The sequence below is a fragment of the Polypterus senegalus genome, chromosome 8, assembly GCF_016835505.1.
Source record: "Polypterus senegalus isolate Bchr_013 chromosome 8, ASM1683550v1, whole genome shotgun sequence".
Lineage (NCBI taxonomy): Eukaryota > Metazoa > Chordata > Cladistia > Polypteriformes > Polypteridae > Polypterus > Polypterus senegalus.
In genome coordinates, this window is record NC_053161.1 from 187,820,960 (window position 1) to 187,837,937 (window position 16,978).

General features: G+C 41.7%; 1 protein-coding gene and 1 long non-coding RNA gene across 4 annotated transcripts in view; both read left to right on the forward strand.

Moving 5' to 3' along the window:
• The window catches only part of LOC120534524 (NACHT, LRR and PYD domains-containing protein 3-like), a 70,216-nt gene extending 63,817 nt beyond the window's left edge, over nucleotides 1-6,399 (forward strand). Inside the window, exon 9 of the mRNA XM_039762125.1 lies at nucleotides 6,312-6,399. The gene's annotated coding sequence lies outside the window, so the exon portion shown is untranslated. The remainder of the gene's footprint in view (nucleotides 1-6,311) is intronic.
• Nucleotides 6,400-6,460: 61 nt separating this feature from the next.
• On the forward strand, nucleotides 6,461-13,368 carry LOC120534525. 3 transcript variants are annotated; one of them, XR_005634779.1, is made up of 3 exons: nucleotides 6,461-6,488; nucleotides 9,595-11,482; nucleotides 12,976-13,368. It is a non-coding gene; the product is annotated as an uncharacterized LOC120534525 (long non-coding RNA). The 3 variants fall into 3 exon arrangements; XR_005634780.1 differs by lacking the exon at nucleotides 6,461-6,488 and having other exon boundaries at nucleotides 8,910-9,691; nucleotides 9,958-11,482; XR_005634778.1 differs by lacking the exon at nucleotides 6,461-6,488 and having other exon boundaries at nucleotides 8,910-11,482.
• Nucleotides 13,369-16,978: the final 3,610 nt, after the last annotated feature.

Sequence of the window (16,978 nt, forward strand, 5' to 3'; positions counted from 1 at the left end):
TTGTCTGCTTATCCAGGTCTGCTGTTTAACGTCATTCCCTGGGTTTACTCTCTCAAACTGTTTAAGATTACATTTTATGTTTATGATATTTGGACTGAACTGTCAATAGATATCATTATTTTAATCCTCATGTGCCGCTTCTGGGGGGCTTGTTTTGTTTTGGATGTGCTCTGTCTCTGGGTATGTCAGAGGACTGGGACTTTGGGACATGTGGTTTAGCTTCACTTGGGGAGGCAAAATGGGGGAATTAGGGGGGTAAAAAAGAGAGCAAGCTGTTTCTTATCTATTCTTTTAATCCTTATAGTGATAAGTGCCAATTTAACAATAGGCTTCATGTCAATAACTCCTGGAAAAATTGGAAATTAAGGTCAAAGGTGTCTTATGTAATAATGTACCTGACATCTTGCCTGAAGAAGGGGCCTGAGTTGCCTCGAAAGCTTGCATATTGTAATCTTTTTAGTTAGCTAATAAAAGGTGTCATTTTGCTTGGCTTTCCTCTACATTCATAATGGCTAACACGGTACAACACCCTAGTACTACTGACATACAAGACACCTGTCTGCTTGGAAAACCCTAAGCAAGACTTACATTGACAGTCCACCCTTCATCTCACATCTGGAAGAATTAACATTGTCAAGATGAATATTCTTCCTAAGCTTCTCTTTTTATTTCAAAACATCCCAATATACATCAATAGATAGTTTTTTAAGAAATTAGATTCAACCGTAATCTAATTTTTTTGGAATTCAAAACATCCACGTATCCAAAGAGCAACCCTACAAAGACCTAAAGCAGAAGGTGGCATGGCTCTACCTAACTTTCAATTTTATTACTGAGCAGCAAACATACAAACTATAAAAACCTGGACATGGACACAAATAGATGAACATACACAGGCTTGGTCCGCAGTAGAAATAAAATCCTGCAATACTTCTTTATTTTCCTTGCTTTGTACCCCACTAAGTACAAGTCATCGCCAATATACTAACAACCCAATTGTGCTTCACTCACTCAGAATATGGAACCAATGTAGGAAGTACTTTAAGATAAAGAAGCTTTTATTTGTCGCACCTCTGCACGATGACCACCTTTTCCCATCCTCTCAAACGTACACAGTTTTTTATGTCTTGAAAACATCCAGGATTAAATCGCTTAGAGATCTGCCCATAAACAATGTCTTTACATCCTATGAACAATTACACTCCAAATGTAACCTTTGCAGCAACACATTTCTTTCACTACCTTCAAATGAGAAACTTTGTTAAACAGAACCTGCCCAATTTTCTTCACCTTCCACTTACTTCTAATCCAGAAAAAATATTGTTCAGTCTTGAGGACTCAGAGAGCATTTCTTTAATATATAAAACCATTTTACAGTCCCTCCCTTTCAAAGATCCCAGAGTACAGTGGGAAAAGGATCTCTCATTGAACATCTCAGAAAAGGATTGGAAGGCAGCAATGAAGAGAATTTACTCAAGCTCCATATGTGCAAAGTATACAATTATTCAACCCAAATTATATATCGAGCACATCTGTCTTGTTTAACATTGTCCAAAAAGATCCAACCTGCGAACGTTACAATCAAGTTCAGGCCTCAATGGTAACATGTTTTGGGCCTGCACCAAATTAACATCATTCTGGACCAAAATCTTGAAATGCCTCTCAGACAGCCTTGGAGTCACAATCCCTCTTAACCACCTAAACAGCTGTGTTTGGTGGGCTCACGGAGGGGCTTCAAGTGGAGAAGGACACACAAACTGTAATGGCCTTTACTACACTTTTGTCACAACAACAACAACAACATTTATTTATATAGCACATTTTCATACAAACAGTAGCTCAAAGTGCTTTACATATTAAAGAATAGAAAAATGAAAGACATAATTATAAAAAAATAAATCAACATTAACATCGAGTAAGAGTAAGGTTCAATGGCCAGGGGGGACAGAAAAAACAAAAAAACTCCAGACGGCTGGAGAAAAAATAAAATCTGTAGGGATTCCAGACCATGATACCGCCCAGTCCCCTCTGGGCATTCTACCTAACATAAATGAAACAGTCCTCTTTGGATTTAGGGTTCTCACGGAAGGGCTTGATGATGATGATGGTCACGTAGACTTCTTCCTTTTAATCCGTCCATCATTGTTGGAGCATCATGAAGCTTTGAGTAGGTGGAGGTGGCGCAGGCCACCACCACAAAGAAACCGGAAAAAGAAACAGAAAAGAGAGTAGGGGTCAGTACCGATTTTAGAGCCACCATGAATAGTTGTTATGATGAATTGAACAAACAGAGTATCAGGATTAAGTTAAATTACGATTAAAATGAAGTCACGTAGACTTATCTCACTCAACTGGAAGAATCCTAACTATCCTCTCTTAAATCAGCAGGTAACTGAAGTTATATACTATTTGAAACTGGAACAAATCTAATTCTCACTTAGAGGATCTGTGCAGAACTCTTAAAACCTGGCAGATCTGATCAATAACATTCTAGAATAAGCATTTTATTTGAGGAAGCAGATTATCTTCCCCTTTTAATTCTATTTATTTACTTACTTATCTTTTCTACTTTTAAAGTTTCTCTCTGTTGTCCCAGCTGTCTTTCTCATGGGTGAGGGTTGACTTGACTTGAACATAGTTTTGTAAACTTTAACTTACTTGTATGGAATGTTGTTTGATTTTAATAAATTAAATAAAATTATAAAAAATAAAATCCTCAGCCACCTTGCCCAGGATAAGCAGGTTGAGAGAACAGACAGACAGATGGACAGATCTCTGGTCTCGTACTCATATGATTTGTGCTGTGTATGTCAGACTTATTACACTTATATTTATGTTAATACACTTATAGATTTTTTCTTCTTTTTTTCTTTTTTTTAGGTCTGTGTTTCTATTTGAGTGTGTTGGTGTTCTCGTTATATTCATAGTTTTTGAACAGAAATCTATTTAATTTCATGTGAAGTAGACAGGCCTGCTAATTTGTTTGCTCTGCTTGTATTGTGACACACAGCGGCACTTTGAGAATTGTTTCTCATTACATACGTATTTGCACTTCATTTTTCTTCATCCTTGTAATAACATGGAGTTGATAGTTTGGAAGTGTAATTATAAATGTAACAACTATTTAAAAACTAGGATTCCTGTAAATTTAAGGAATAGCATTAAATTTTGTGTAGAACACATTATGACTTGTTTGAGACCTGACATTTAAGACTTGACTCGTAACTTGCCGTTCTTGACTTGAGACTTACTTGTTACTTGACAAACAGTGACTTGTCCCAAAATCCACAAAGAGTCATTTAGATGTCCTGCTGGATCCACACCTTCAGAGAATTCCAGCTGGCACAGAGCTAAAGGGTGAGGGTATCACATTGGCGAGTCTAATAAAGTGTCCTCTGAGGGTCTACTCGCACGTACGTCTTTGAGGACTTTGCACTGATGTTACTCACCTGCTGAGCAGATCTGCACTCCTTTGTCCAGTTCACAGTGGCCATGTCCCTTTGTATTTGCACTAACGCTCACTCCTGCACTCCCACAGGCCTCTCACCCGCTGTACACACAGGGGTCCCTGTTACAATAACGCTTTGTCTATGATGTGGTCATCAGACGTGTAATATTTAAATAGGTGTGGTGTGTAAATGCTGGATATTATAGCTCATAAGAAGCTTTTTAAGTGAATAAAATATGTAAATAAGAATGTGGAGCTCATAAGGAAAGCCTGACATGGTGTGTGACGGGCACTCATTGCTGCCCTGAGAATCATTTCAGAATAAGAAGGTGTGGACAATGAATGTTTATTTTAATATTCATTTGAGTTAAACAAACATCAGAAACTTGACTCAAACTAATAAACAAATGATTGACTGGTCAGCAGAGACACACAGCATGATGGGAGGTCCTTAAGATTGGACTGTTCAGTCCTTGTTATTTTACTTCTCCATTTTCCAATTTGGTTTAATGTGTTTTTGTTTTTGACATTAAGATTTCCAAACCAGGCTAGCAGTTTATAAATACAAACAGACTCAATACAAGATTTATAAAAGAGTGTCATCATGGAAGGACTCGCATTACAAAGACTCGGCTTCCTTAAACAGTTGAGCGGCTGCTGTCCCTTTTTACTGATGGCTTCTGTGTTTCCCTTTAAAGTCACCTTTGAGTCTTTGATTGTCTTCAGATATTTATAACTGTCAATGATCTCTGCTGCCTGCTCTTTGGTGATTGTTTCTTTTGGTGACTGGTGCTGCTTCTGAGTTTGATTATTAGTAGAAAAAACTCATCACACCAGTTCACAAAGTCGTCTCCCACTGGACCAGGACTGGTTTCATTCACACTCAGTAGGCTAACAATCACTGAGTCATTAGCACATATTAAGATGAACCTGTCCTCAAACTTACTGAGACCACCATTAGTGTAGAGGAGTACAAAAGAGGTGAAAGAACAGACATGAGGGGACCTGTGAATGAGGACAACATGTCAGACAGACAGCCATTGACATTCACTCTTCAGTTCTTGTCTCTTAATTAGTAAATCAGCCATCATGTGAAACTGAAGTCTAAATTAAATTCTTAATTAAGTTTATGAGTAAGAAGGTGAAGCTGAATGGCGTTAAAGGCTGAAGAGAACTCAACAAACAGGAGCCTCACATGAGCCTTGGTGATCTACAAGGGGTCATACAAGAAATTAAGCAAAGTGACATAAGAACATAAGACATTTGACAAGCGAGAGGAGACCATTGAGTCCATCAAGTCTGTTTGTTTAGCTAAGCTCATGCAGATTCTTCTTAAAGGTCATGAAGGTTTCTGCTTCAACTCCATGTCTTGGTAGTTTTTTTCAGAGTCCCACAACTCTTTCTTCTTTTTGCTTCAATTTTAAATGCACTTTCTGTTAATTGCCACTAATGTCTTTGAGTATGTGATTACACTTAACTTGACAGAATTTAGGTGGATCTCCTTTATTAATGCCTTTGAGAATTTTAAATTCCTGGATGAGGTCCCCACAAAGTCTCCTCTGCTCAGAGTAAGCGGGTTTAATTCTCTGAGTCTGTCATAGTAGGACATGTCCTTACCACAATAACAACATTTATTTATAAGGCATATTGTCATACAAATAATGGAGCTCAAAGTGCTTTACATGATGAAGAAAGAGAAAAAATGCAAAATAAATAAGAATTAACATTAAGGAACACTAATTAACATCAATAAAAGTAAAGTCTGATGGCCAGGGAGGACAGAAAAAAAAAAAAACTCCAGATAGCTGGAGAAAAAAATAAACTATGCAGGTGGTCCGAGGCCACGAGCTCACCCAGCCCCCTCTAGGCATTCTACCTTACATCAATGACCTCAGTCAGTCCTCGTGGTGTTCAGGGTTCACTTGATGATGACGTCCCATAATGCACTTGGTTGCTCTCCTCTTCATTTCTTCAAGTGCTGTTATGTCTTTCTTGTACTGAGGAGACCAGAACTGCACTTAGTACTCCAGATGTGCTCTCACTAGTGTATCATAAAGTAAGAGTATAATGTCACTTGATTTAAATTCAACAGTTTTTATGATATAACCTCACATTTTATATTATCTTTTTAATTACTTCTGTACATTTCTTAGTCAATGAAAATGTTGTGTCAACATAAACCCCTAAATGCTCTTCAGAGGTCTCCTCCTGTAGCTCAGTGTCTCCCATTTTGTATTTATATTTGGCTGAACTGAATCACTCAGGTGAATAGAAGACGCATCAGGACGACAGTAAGTGAAGTGAAAAAGTATCACCAAAATAATACAAACAAATAAAAGAGGAGACTCCATAACACTTCAGAGACACAAACTGTATATTCCTTTATTCCTGTTCAGAAAATGAACTCATAATAAAAAATTATCAAAAAATTAAAAAAAAAAATAAATAAAGATGGAGACAAACAGACCTGCTGCTGGTCACCACTAGAGCCACCAGTGCTGAGTGGTAAATGACAGACAAGAATTCCAGTTTGTCATCCTCACCCCGTGGTCACCTGTGACAAGTCCATCTGGTCACCTGAGTGCAGGATGCCGTCGGTCTCATGTCTGTGACGTTCTTATCCAGTGTTGATGTCCACATGTCAGTCTGAATGACTTGGCACCAGTCAGTCCAGCGTGAAGGCAGGAGACCCTGTCAGGTATATAGTGCCTTACTTTATAAGAATGGCAGTGGTCTCGTGTTCACACTGCACTTCAGTGAAAAGTCAGAATACAAGTGGCCATTGAACCTTTGTGTTGTTTGTCCTTCTGTCTGTCTGTCTGTCTGTCCTCATGTCCTCACTTCTCTCTCTTCATTTCCACAGCCTGAGGTATTGTGGTTTCACCTCCAGATGTTGCTCAGCTCTCTCCTCAGCTCTTTCTTCTCCACACTCACGACTGACTGAACTGGACCTGAGCAAAAACAACAACATGGAGGATTCAGGAGTGGATCAGCTGTGTGAGGGGCTGAGGAGTGAAAACTGCAAATTAGAGAAACTGAAGTAAGTGAACAACAAGTGTGAGTGTGTGTGTGTGAGTGTGTGTGTGTCTGTGTCTCATGGATTTTATCTCTTGTCACATTATGACTCTGACTTTTCCACTTCCACAAAACAAACGCTGTGTTTAATCAGGACAGACTGCAGTTTCCCTTATGGACACACAGATGGACGTGAGGTGACACAACTGCAGATTTCCTTTAATAATTCAATTCATAAAGACAGCATTGTGACCCTCAGCCCCTCCACCACACTGGTCACTCTCCTCATCCTCTCTGTCCAGACTGTTGTTTTATTTCTTGTCCCACAAGCCCACGCTGTCCATTCTTTATTTTAATCTCGTACTTGTTCCTGTCCTCCATTGTCACTTTCCTCCTTACACTCCTCTGATGTCCTCACTAAAGTTTGTTAAAATCACTAAAATAGAATAAGGAGGAGAAACACAGTCAGGGTGAGGAGAAGAGACGGCTAAAGTGACAGAAGACAAAGAGGAGTGGACAGCTAGAGCTGGACAGGAGTGACAGATAAGGACAAAGAGAATAGAATAGCAAAGATAAGAAGAGACAAGAGAAGGAGATGAACAGAATGAAGAAAAAGGATGAATAAAAGAGGAGGACAAGGCAGAGGATAAGGCAAGAGATTAGGACGGACATAGGAACAGAAGGATAGGTGGACAGCAGCAGTAGAAATGACCAGCCAGCCATACACAGAAAGAGAAGGTCACAGGGAGGAGAGGATTAGGACTGAAGGCAGTGTGGACAGTAAGGTGGGAGACACAGGAAGTGACCGCCATTATAGCCAAGTGGACTGAACAGGCCAACATCATTCTACAAGACATGACCCCCAGGTCTACACAGGACATCGACATATATCTGTCAGTGGGCTTAGTGACCGACAGGTGGACACACACATCATGTGCAGTAGACATCAGAGACACTGAGAGGATTCTGGGAAGGAGATCTCAGTGGGCATGTCAATGAGATACTCCAGTGTGAGGAGTGGCGCCTTCTTGTGTTTGTAACTCACACTTGTGTCTCTTGTGGGACATTTAAAACAAGAATCTCACCACATGATCAGTGTAGGCTGTCACATGACTTTCTCAATAATCCAGTATATAGCGCCTTTCTGATATTTTTATACACACATGGTCTTCACTGATGTCATCACAGGTCCAGACCCTCTGCCTCACAAATCCTTCTTCTGCCATTTTAGTCAGTCAGGGTCTTCCTCAATACCAGCAGACAATCAAACATTCGACTGGAGATGTGAATAATTTGACGTCACTAAGGACACCTGTCATACAAGTCCTGTGCCCCACTGGTCACTCTGGTCACTGCGTGATTCTCTTTACTACTAAATACAAAGCTGTGTGGTGACACATGTCAGGGGTCAGTGGTTGTATGCAGGTTTTTAAATTAAAATGGTGGACTCAGAGGTGCGTAGGTGGATGTGGTAGTGTGGGGGAGCAGAGCAGCCCTGGAGTGCTGGTGGTGAATTGGCGGAGCGCACTTTACACCTGCAGACACGTGTGGTTCAGCCAGTGTCCTCATTAGTGTTCTGGGGTGTTGAATTAGACACCTGCACCCCAGTGAGTTTAAAATGAGCCTGAGCAGGATAGTCAAGAACAAAACTGAACAGGAAAGAAAAATGAAAAGATGGAGACGGAGGTTAAATGAGAAATAAAGCAAATTTAGAATTGTGGCTGAGCTGATGCAGTGGAGTGAAGGTCAAGAAGTGGCCCTGAGAGGAGTGAGGACTCGGCACTCAAGGGGTAAGGTCAAAACCTACTTTGTGCCCAAGGAGCAAGAGTGACCAGCTGCACCGAGTGGGCTTCTGCTGAAGGTTAAGGGATGGCGTTAGGAGAAAGGTCTCATGAGGCACCCTGCTGAAGGCCATGTGATTGTGGTGGGAACACAAGCTGAGTTTGGGGTCCTCAGTGGTGACCAGCTAAAGTGGCTGGGGCAGAAGCCAATGTGAAAGATGACTGCCCTTGCCGATGGTCTCTGGGCTTGCTGAGGAGAACTTAAATGGTAAGCAGAGGAGATGTCAGTTTTAGGTGGCACAGAAACTCTTGTTGTTTTTACATACAATAATGCCAGTGCAGTGAGAATTGTGTAAATAATACTATCAAAGTGACAGGTGGCACATGATATTAAACATAATATTAATGTGACAAATACTAAAGTGACATATCATTAAAGTAAAATAAAATAAAGTGACATGACTTATGCTGATAGGATAACATGTTTGAAATGACCCATAACAAAACAAAAACAAAATAAAACTTCTACAGCAGTGAGCTAATAGTGAGATATCAGATGTGGTGCCCAGCTAATACAGTCAATACAGCTTAGGAGGAGAGAAGGAGCGTCAGGCCCAGAACTCAACCACCACCCCCTGTTATGAAGAGTTAAAGAGTCTAATGGCTCTGAGGACTAAAGATCTCTGGTATCTGTCCATATTGCAGTTCTGTGATAGCAGCCTACCACTAAACAAACTCCTCTGATTAATTATGGTGGTGTATAGTGGGTGATGTTCATTGTCCATAACAGAGAGCAGCTTGCACAGTGTCCTTCTCTCTGCCACTGTCACCAGAGAGTCCATTTCCATGCCAGCCACAGATCCTGCTCACCTGATCAGCTTGTCAATACACTCACCATCTCTCTTCTTCAAGCTACCCCACTTGCTCACTAAATATACAGTGATAGATAATTACAACGGTGAACAGATATAATGGACGTAATTAAGGACAACACATGTAATCCAAACAGACAATTTTGGTCAGCTGATATGGTGACTGGAGGACAGACCTGCACAAGTTGCTTTGTAATGTCGGGGCACCAACTGGGTGTCCCCCTTTAATGAAGTCAAATGAAACAAAACAAAAGTGGACACGATGGCCCCAACAAAACACACCTTTTCAGCCCAATAGACAAATTTACTTTGCAGTTGTTTCAACATGATGGCACTTGCTTCATGTTGAGTTTCCAGGTCCAACAGCAGACTCCATCCTCTGGGGGGTCGGCAGCTTTTCAAGAGTCCCACCCAAAAGGACAGGGGCAGCTCTGGGCACTGCGGCTGAGTCAGTTCCCCTCATTTGGTTTCTTTTCAGAGCTGCAGGTGGATAAGGAGAGACAGTCAGTGTGAGCGCCCCCTCTCGTCTCAGAGTGGCATCACTTACCTCACAGAGACAAGAAGGTCATCTCCAGGTGGGCACACATGTGTGACAATACATAGAACTGGCCTGCTCATTTGTTTGCACTGCTTGTATTGTTGTATTCAGTAGCACTTTGAGAATTGATTCTCATTTCATGTTCATTTGTACTTCATTTTTGTTCATCTTTGTATTAACATGGAGTTGATAGTTTGAAAATATAACAATAAATGTAATAAATGATCCCTGTAAATTTAAGAAATGGCTAATGTAAATTTGGTATAAAACACATTATGACTTCTTTGGGACTTGAAATTTAAGACTTGAATCAAAACCTGCCCGACTTGACTCGGGACTTGGAAGTGAAGAGGAGAAGAAAAAGGAGAAGAAGTGAGAGCTGGAAATAAATAGAAGGAGAGCAGTGACAGGGCGTCACCACCAGAGGGCAGAGCTGAGCAGAGCAGAGGACTTGGGGACCTGCAGGTTTGGTGACGTCTGTGTGACTGATGGCCTTTGATGTGCACTCATAATTTGAACCCAAGTCCATTGACTTTAACATTTTTAACATTTTGTTTGAATATTTCTGATACTATTAATAAAAGCTTGTAAAGACCCCACCATCTTTAGTTCCCCCCTTACTGTCCACTGGCCTGTCCTGACTTTTATAAACAGACGTCACTGAAAAGGCAGGACATAAAGAAATGAGCTGCTGTTGTGACAAATTCAAACTGTGATGACACAAACATGTCACTCTTGTGACCCCCACACGTCCTGTGAAGTCAGCTGATAAAGTGCTGTGGATTTCCTTTGTCGTCATTTTGATCAAATCACTTATGGGCAGAGCTGGGAATGGACAGCAGTGGTCAGCAGTCATGGGGGTCTCTTAACAGTCCACTCAGACCACCTTTGTGCCCACTGGACTGGACTTTGTGATGCTGACAGTCCATTTGAAGCTCGTCCTCCTGGTTTATTACAAATTAGTAGAAGGAATAAGAAAACTGAGCTCAGAACCACTGAGGTGTTTAGTGGACAAAGGTCAGCTGGTCAGTGTCACCGGTCAGTATGTGAGGTCTGAATGTTCGAGGATAGAAGTGTCACATGTCAGTCTTGTCCTCCATGTCCATCATGTCATCACTCCTAAAGTCAGGCCCAGTGTTTGTCCTTTTAAAACCCACAGAGTCTCATCGTCATCATCTAATTACTGTGACACGAGGAGAGTCCATCGTGACAAACAGCTGAGTGTTAAACTCTGCAGTGAGCAGAATGTCTAACAGTTGTCTTTTCACGATGTCCTATAAATCAGACAAAATGTCTACACATCCTGAGTCCTGAATGACACAAAGAAATCCCACTTTGTCACCTTCTACAAGTCCATGTGGCCTCTCAAGTGCAGGACGTTGTCAGTCTCATTTCTTTGAGGCTCATCTCCAATATTAATGATGTCCGTGTGTCCATTTCAATGACTTCTCACCTGTCAGTACAGCATGAAGGCAAGAGGCCCTCTCAGGTGTTTAGTGTCTTACTTATAAGAACATCGGTGGTCTTGGGTTCAAACAGGCTCAGTAAAAAGTAAAAATGCCAGCAGTCATTGAGCCTTTGAGCTCTGAGGCCTTTTTTCTGTCTGTCTGTCCCTCCTCATGTCCTCACTTCTCTTTTTTTCTTTCTTTCACAGCCTGGCTGATTGTGGTCTGACATCCAGGTCTTCCTCATCTCTTTCCTCAGTCCTCTCTTCTCCACACTCACAGCTGACTGAACTGAACCTGAACGGAAACAAGCTGGGAGATTCAGGAGCTCATCAGCTGTGTGAGGATCTGCAGACCTTAAACTGTAATTTAAAGACACTTTGGTGAGTAAACAGGGTGAGGTGTGTGGAGTTATGAAGTCACAGCTGACCACCTGATGGACAGACTGATCACAGGACACCACATGGACTGACTAAAGGAAGGAGAAGGACAGGCAGTGGGACGAGAAGGACAAAGAGCAGTGGACAAGTGGAGCTGGATGGAGGTGACAGACAGAGAGGACAACAAAGATAATGAGAGACGACAGAAGGAGAACAACAAGAGGAGCAGTGTGAGATGAGCTGAGAAAAGGAAGAGCAGAATAGGTGGACAAACAGAGGGACAAGGACACAGGGAGGATAGGTGACAGGATCAGGACAGCAGGCAGAGTGGACAGGGTTATGGGGGTCACTTGGAACTAACAAGACAGTGAAGAGCCAATGTCAGTGGACAGGGTGGTGAGGGGACAACAAGAAAAAAGAAGAGGACAGAAAATGAGAGAAGAGAGGAGAGTGAGGAGGAGTGGGAAACAAAATAATAAAGAGAGAGACTGAACATTAATTAAGAGAGCAGGACTCAGGAAGTGACCACAGAGGGGTCAACACCATGTCACCTGGACAGACCACCTTCTGTTGTGATTGCTCTAATAGCTCAATATAACAAAGGGCTGAGGCCTCTAGAATAGCCCACCAAACAAATGTCAACCCCAGGCAGGCCCACCTCAGGCAAACAGGAGGCTTCAGGCCTGACTAGGCCTCAGAAAGGAGCTCAGGCTTTTAAATTGAAAATAAAATCAAAAAGAGTCTCAGAGGCGTGAAGTGAGTCTGACCAGAGGGAGAACCGTGAAAACTTCATCTGGAGCAGAGACAAGTTCACAAGTGGTCTTCATAAAAGACGAGGTTTATTAACAAACGAGCCAAAGGGGCTGCCAAAGGAAATCCAAAGCTAACAATATTCAAAAAGCACAAACTGTAAGAGAATCTGAACTCAAGAGCCAAAGGTTCAAAGACAATAATCAGAATTAAAAACAAAAGAGCAAAATACTCACAAAGACCACCAATCACCAGAGTGCAGTCAAATGAGCCGCAGCCTTTAGAGAGTTGGGGGGCAGGTGGTCCTGCGTCTTGTGATCAAACAACAAATTACAAGGAACGTGAGAGAACTGCAAGACACTCACAGAGATACTAAATAATAACAAAATTAGATAAAAATAACAGATAATACAGAATTATACAAATAAATGAATGGAACAATGTTATAAATCAATGGAAAACAATGAAGGATATAAAAAATGAAACTGTCAGCAGGCGACATGGAGGACCCCCAGCCTGACTAGAACACCTTCACTGAGATGCGATGAAACCAAAAGGCCTTCAGAGGATGGTGACCTGACTGGACAATGAACTGAGTGACTGGCAGGGTGACACACATGTCATTAGACTTAGGGACACTGAGGAGAATTCTGGGAAGTTGACCTGAGTGGGCGTGTCACTGTGATAGTACAGTGTGTGAGGTGGGGTCCTCTTATGTTTGTGACTCACACTTGTGTCCTTCACAGGCTGGGTGGTAATGAGATCAACGAGAGTGAGAAGAAGAACCTGAGGTCACTACAGGAGGAGCTGAACAGGACTGGACGGCAGGTGAATGTCAACCTATGAGAAGACTGAACATGCTGATCAGCTGACCCCAGTGACGGTGCCCCCTGTCCACTCTCTCTGAATTCTCCTCTTTATTCTTTGATAATCCCCTCAACTCTCCTACACATTTAAAGGACTGCTGGAGACCCAGCAAGCGAGCCGGAGTCGGGAGGAGTGTGACAGAGCTTGCTGGGAGGTGTGGATGAGAGATTTGTATTAATAATTATTGATTTATTGTTATTGATGCTTCATGCCTGTTTATTGGTTGCTGTAGTGAGTGAAGGGCTTCAATTAAAAGAAAATATTAAACAACATCTTGGTCTTTTAACCTGTCCTGCGTCTGTCTGATGGGAAAAGGTGGGCAGCAGTGCCACCTAGCGTCCACTCATTGATAATATATACTTATTTCTTAAATCATGAATCAGTTTTAACGGCACAAATTAATGTAAATGTTGTTGTAGTAAATGTCCTCTTTTTCATTTAGAAGTTACAGCTTTGCATAAGCTATGCAGATAAGTAGCTAACTTCGCTCTCGTTATTTTCATGACATAAACAGAATGACCTGACCAGCCCAGTGGGGTTTACACTAACAGAGCAATAAAAGGAGTAATAATTCATTGGGTTAGGAGGACTCCACACAGTGCTGCATTGGGCCACAATACGATGTCCCCTTGCACTTTTTTCAAAATTGTAATGTTTCTTTGTGACATAGTAGAAGAAACCGTGGAAAATAAATTAATTTAAAACCCTGATTTAAAATGAAATCATATTTCCACAATCACTGCAAAGCATCATATTTATCTGCTTAATTTGGAGAGAAAAAGAAAGCAAACCATTCCTTCCGATCCTCGTTTTATGTTTTTAAATGCTGTTCTGCTTTATTCGGAATATCAAGTGAATCGTGAACAAAACAAAGCCACTTTCTAGTGTAGGGATTCATTATTAAGGTGCCCTCTCTGAAGTACTCCACTTTCAGTTGTATTTCTTTTGCTTTTATTTTCCTTTTTATATACTTTTTATGCGTTTGACATTTTTTGATTGTTTACAGAGTTAGGTAGTAAAAGTAATTATACAATTTATAGAAATCTAAATGAATTATGGCATAGGGCGGGGGGTTAAGCAATTGCAGTATTAAAGACGAACATCTTAGTACCCTTCGCTGTTAAATGTATTGACTTACCTGACCGCCCAGTGCCGAGGTTTATTATTTAAAGCTGGTCGCTCCATTCCCGTCGGGCGCTTTAAACAGTAAGTTTAATGGTGTAACGAGGGTCCGGACCTCAGTGGGACTTGTTGCTCAGGCGGCGACGTTCTTTCTTATGGTGGTAAAATAACCCGTGACCACTGGGTCGAGGTGGTGGTTGGTTGGAGGAAGGTTAGTGTTTAGCAGACACAGCATTTAAAGATCACTTCGATCGGTCACGTCTCCTGGATGCTGAAGTCTGTCGCCGAGCCTCGGATTGGACCCTTGGGTTTAGATCGTCCAGCAGAGAGTCGGAGAAACAGTGTGACATACCGGTTACCTCTGACCCCAGGTGAGGCGGCGCTGGGCGGGGCGCATGAAGGGACAAGGCGACAAGCAGTTGGGAGCGCGTCATTGGCGCCGCTGAAGATTTGACAGGCTGAAGGGAGATGACTGAAGATTCCAACGGCCCTCTTTAGGGCCACTCAGCAGCAAACGGCATTAAGAGGCTGACTCCATCTCTCTGTCTTTCGCACCTCCGGGTCGTTGCAATAACATGGCGCTTATCAGTGCAGATTTACAGTACTGCGCATCTTACAGGAGTACGGGACAGAGAAATGAAAGTGAATAGCAGCTTTAAAACGAGAGACAGGATGGCAGATCCAGTAGCCTCTCAGCTTAAAATCAGCGAGTTTATGTGCTGGACTGGCGCGGCGTTGAGAAGACACCGGAGAGCCTGAGCTGCGTGACGCCTCCGCCCAAACCAAAGCAGTTAAGTTTGAGGCGCGCTGGGATTTGCGGTTTACGAGACCACCGGAATGAAGAAGCAAAGGAGCGCGTGCGAATGTGTGGGGTGGAAAGAGGAAAGGAGAGGAGGACCGAGGAAGTGGGAGGAACTGGAGATGCGGGCGGCGATAGGGAAACGTGGAAACTGCAGAAAGAGAGAGAGGAGGAGGAGGAGGAGGAATAGGAGCCGCATTTACTTTTTATGTTTGTATGTTTGTATTTATATTACTTTTCCTCTCGTGCGAGTTGAAATCATCTCCAAGAAAGTCTCGTCCCAGGATTTCCTTTTATAATAGAGAGATATAGAATTGACAGTTAAAAATGTGTTTTGTGAAAAATGTTACATGATGGGAAATAATGGTTTTAATTTTTAATTCAGCTCCCAAAATCAAGAATCACATGAACAAGCGCACCTGAGGTTATTTATTATCTGAGCTTACCAACTCGACTTCTGAATGACAGGACAACAAAGTGCAATTAAACAGGCAGGCTGTTGTCAAGTTGATCCCGCAGGTCGCAGAAAAAGAAAAGAAAGGACGAGTTACAACACATCCTTAAAACGTGTCATCTCCTTATTCGTATGTTCAGAACAACAGGATTAAAAGTTAACAATCCTGGGCTGAAACTTTCTTGGAGATAATTTCAACTTCCACGAGAGATAATAATCTCCTCTTATTCGTTTGAATGCTATTGTCTGACACCGTTCCTGCGCTCTCAACTCCAAGCCGGGTCGGAAATAAAAGTCAAAGAGTAGAAGACAAAGTGGAACGTCGTAAAGAGGTTCAAAAACGTTGGCACAATACACATGCAGATCAGGTTAGAGATAATCAAAGTACTAAAATTCGAAAGTCTCAAAAAAATGATAGGAAAGATCGCATTAGCACTAACAAAAGGAAATTAATACTTGGTGAAATAACAGAACAGCGAGAAGAGATCGAATATATGGACACAGGTGATATAGCAGAAGTATATTGTTTGGCTCTAAACTTGAAGTCAGAGACTTGTACATCGTCTAATTCGTGTTGCCATCGGGAAAAGTAGTGTTTCCTCCCAATGAAGAGGCATATCCACGAGAAATAAAAGATTTGTTGTTTGGTGAAAGAGAAATCCACATATGCAAGTGGCATATATACGTGATGTGGTTGGCACATAGCACAAGCCAGGGGGTTGGCAAGCAAAGCGAGCAGGTGGCATATATATATGTATATCCGTTCCAGACTCTACCGTGATAAATGAATTTTCGCGAAGTAGGATTCTTTATTTATAAATCAAATATTTTTGCAGTTAGAGTATAGAAAACCTGTTTACGACCTTCTAAATACGTTTTTTAACATTATTAGAGCCCTCTAGACATGAAATAACACCCTTTATTCACCATTACACTCGTATTACCCAATATATTAGACAAAATAAGAGAAAATAAGACATAGACGTTACAAATATCATATTACTAGGTGCACTCGCCTTTTAAGGCGACCGACTTTTATCCTCAATTTTTGTGCGCTCCATGTGTACATCAGGCATGTAAGTGTATGGAATGAGAACATCAAAGTGTCCATTCATAACATCTCCTGAAAACCTAAGGTTTTTTTTTTATCCCCTCAAGTGCCTGTCCAAAGTCGTACAATGGCAGCCCGAATCTGTACCGCTAAAGACAGAGTTTCATGCACTAAATAAGCTATAGATGAGAATAAGCAAGCACCATCTCCCCTGATATTTACTACGAGGTGAGGCATTTGTACTCCATCAACATTAATTATTTCCAGAGACATAATTTTATCTATTTTTCCAGCGCTTCGCGCACAAAACCAAGGGAACGATGGGAGCACCAGAACTCTGCTCACATCGCGTCGCTTCGTACCTCAAGCCGCAAGTAGTAAGTCTGTGATAAGCAGAACACCACTATGCTTTGCACTCACGGGACAGAAGGAAAATCCCGACCGCTTTTATATAGT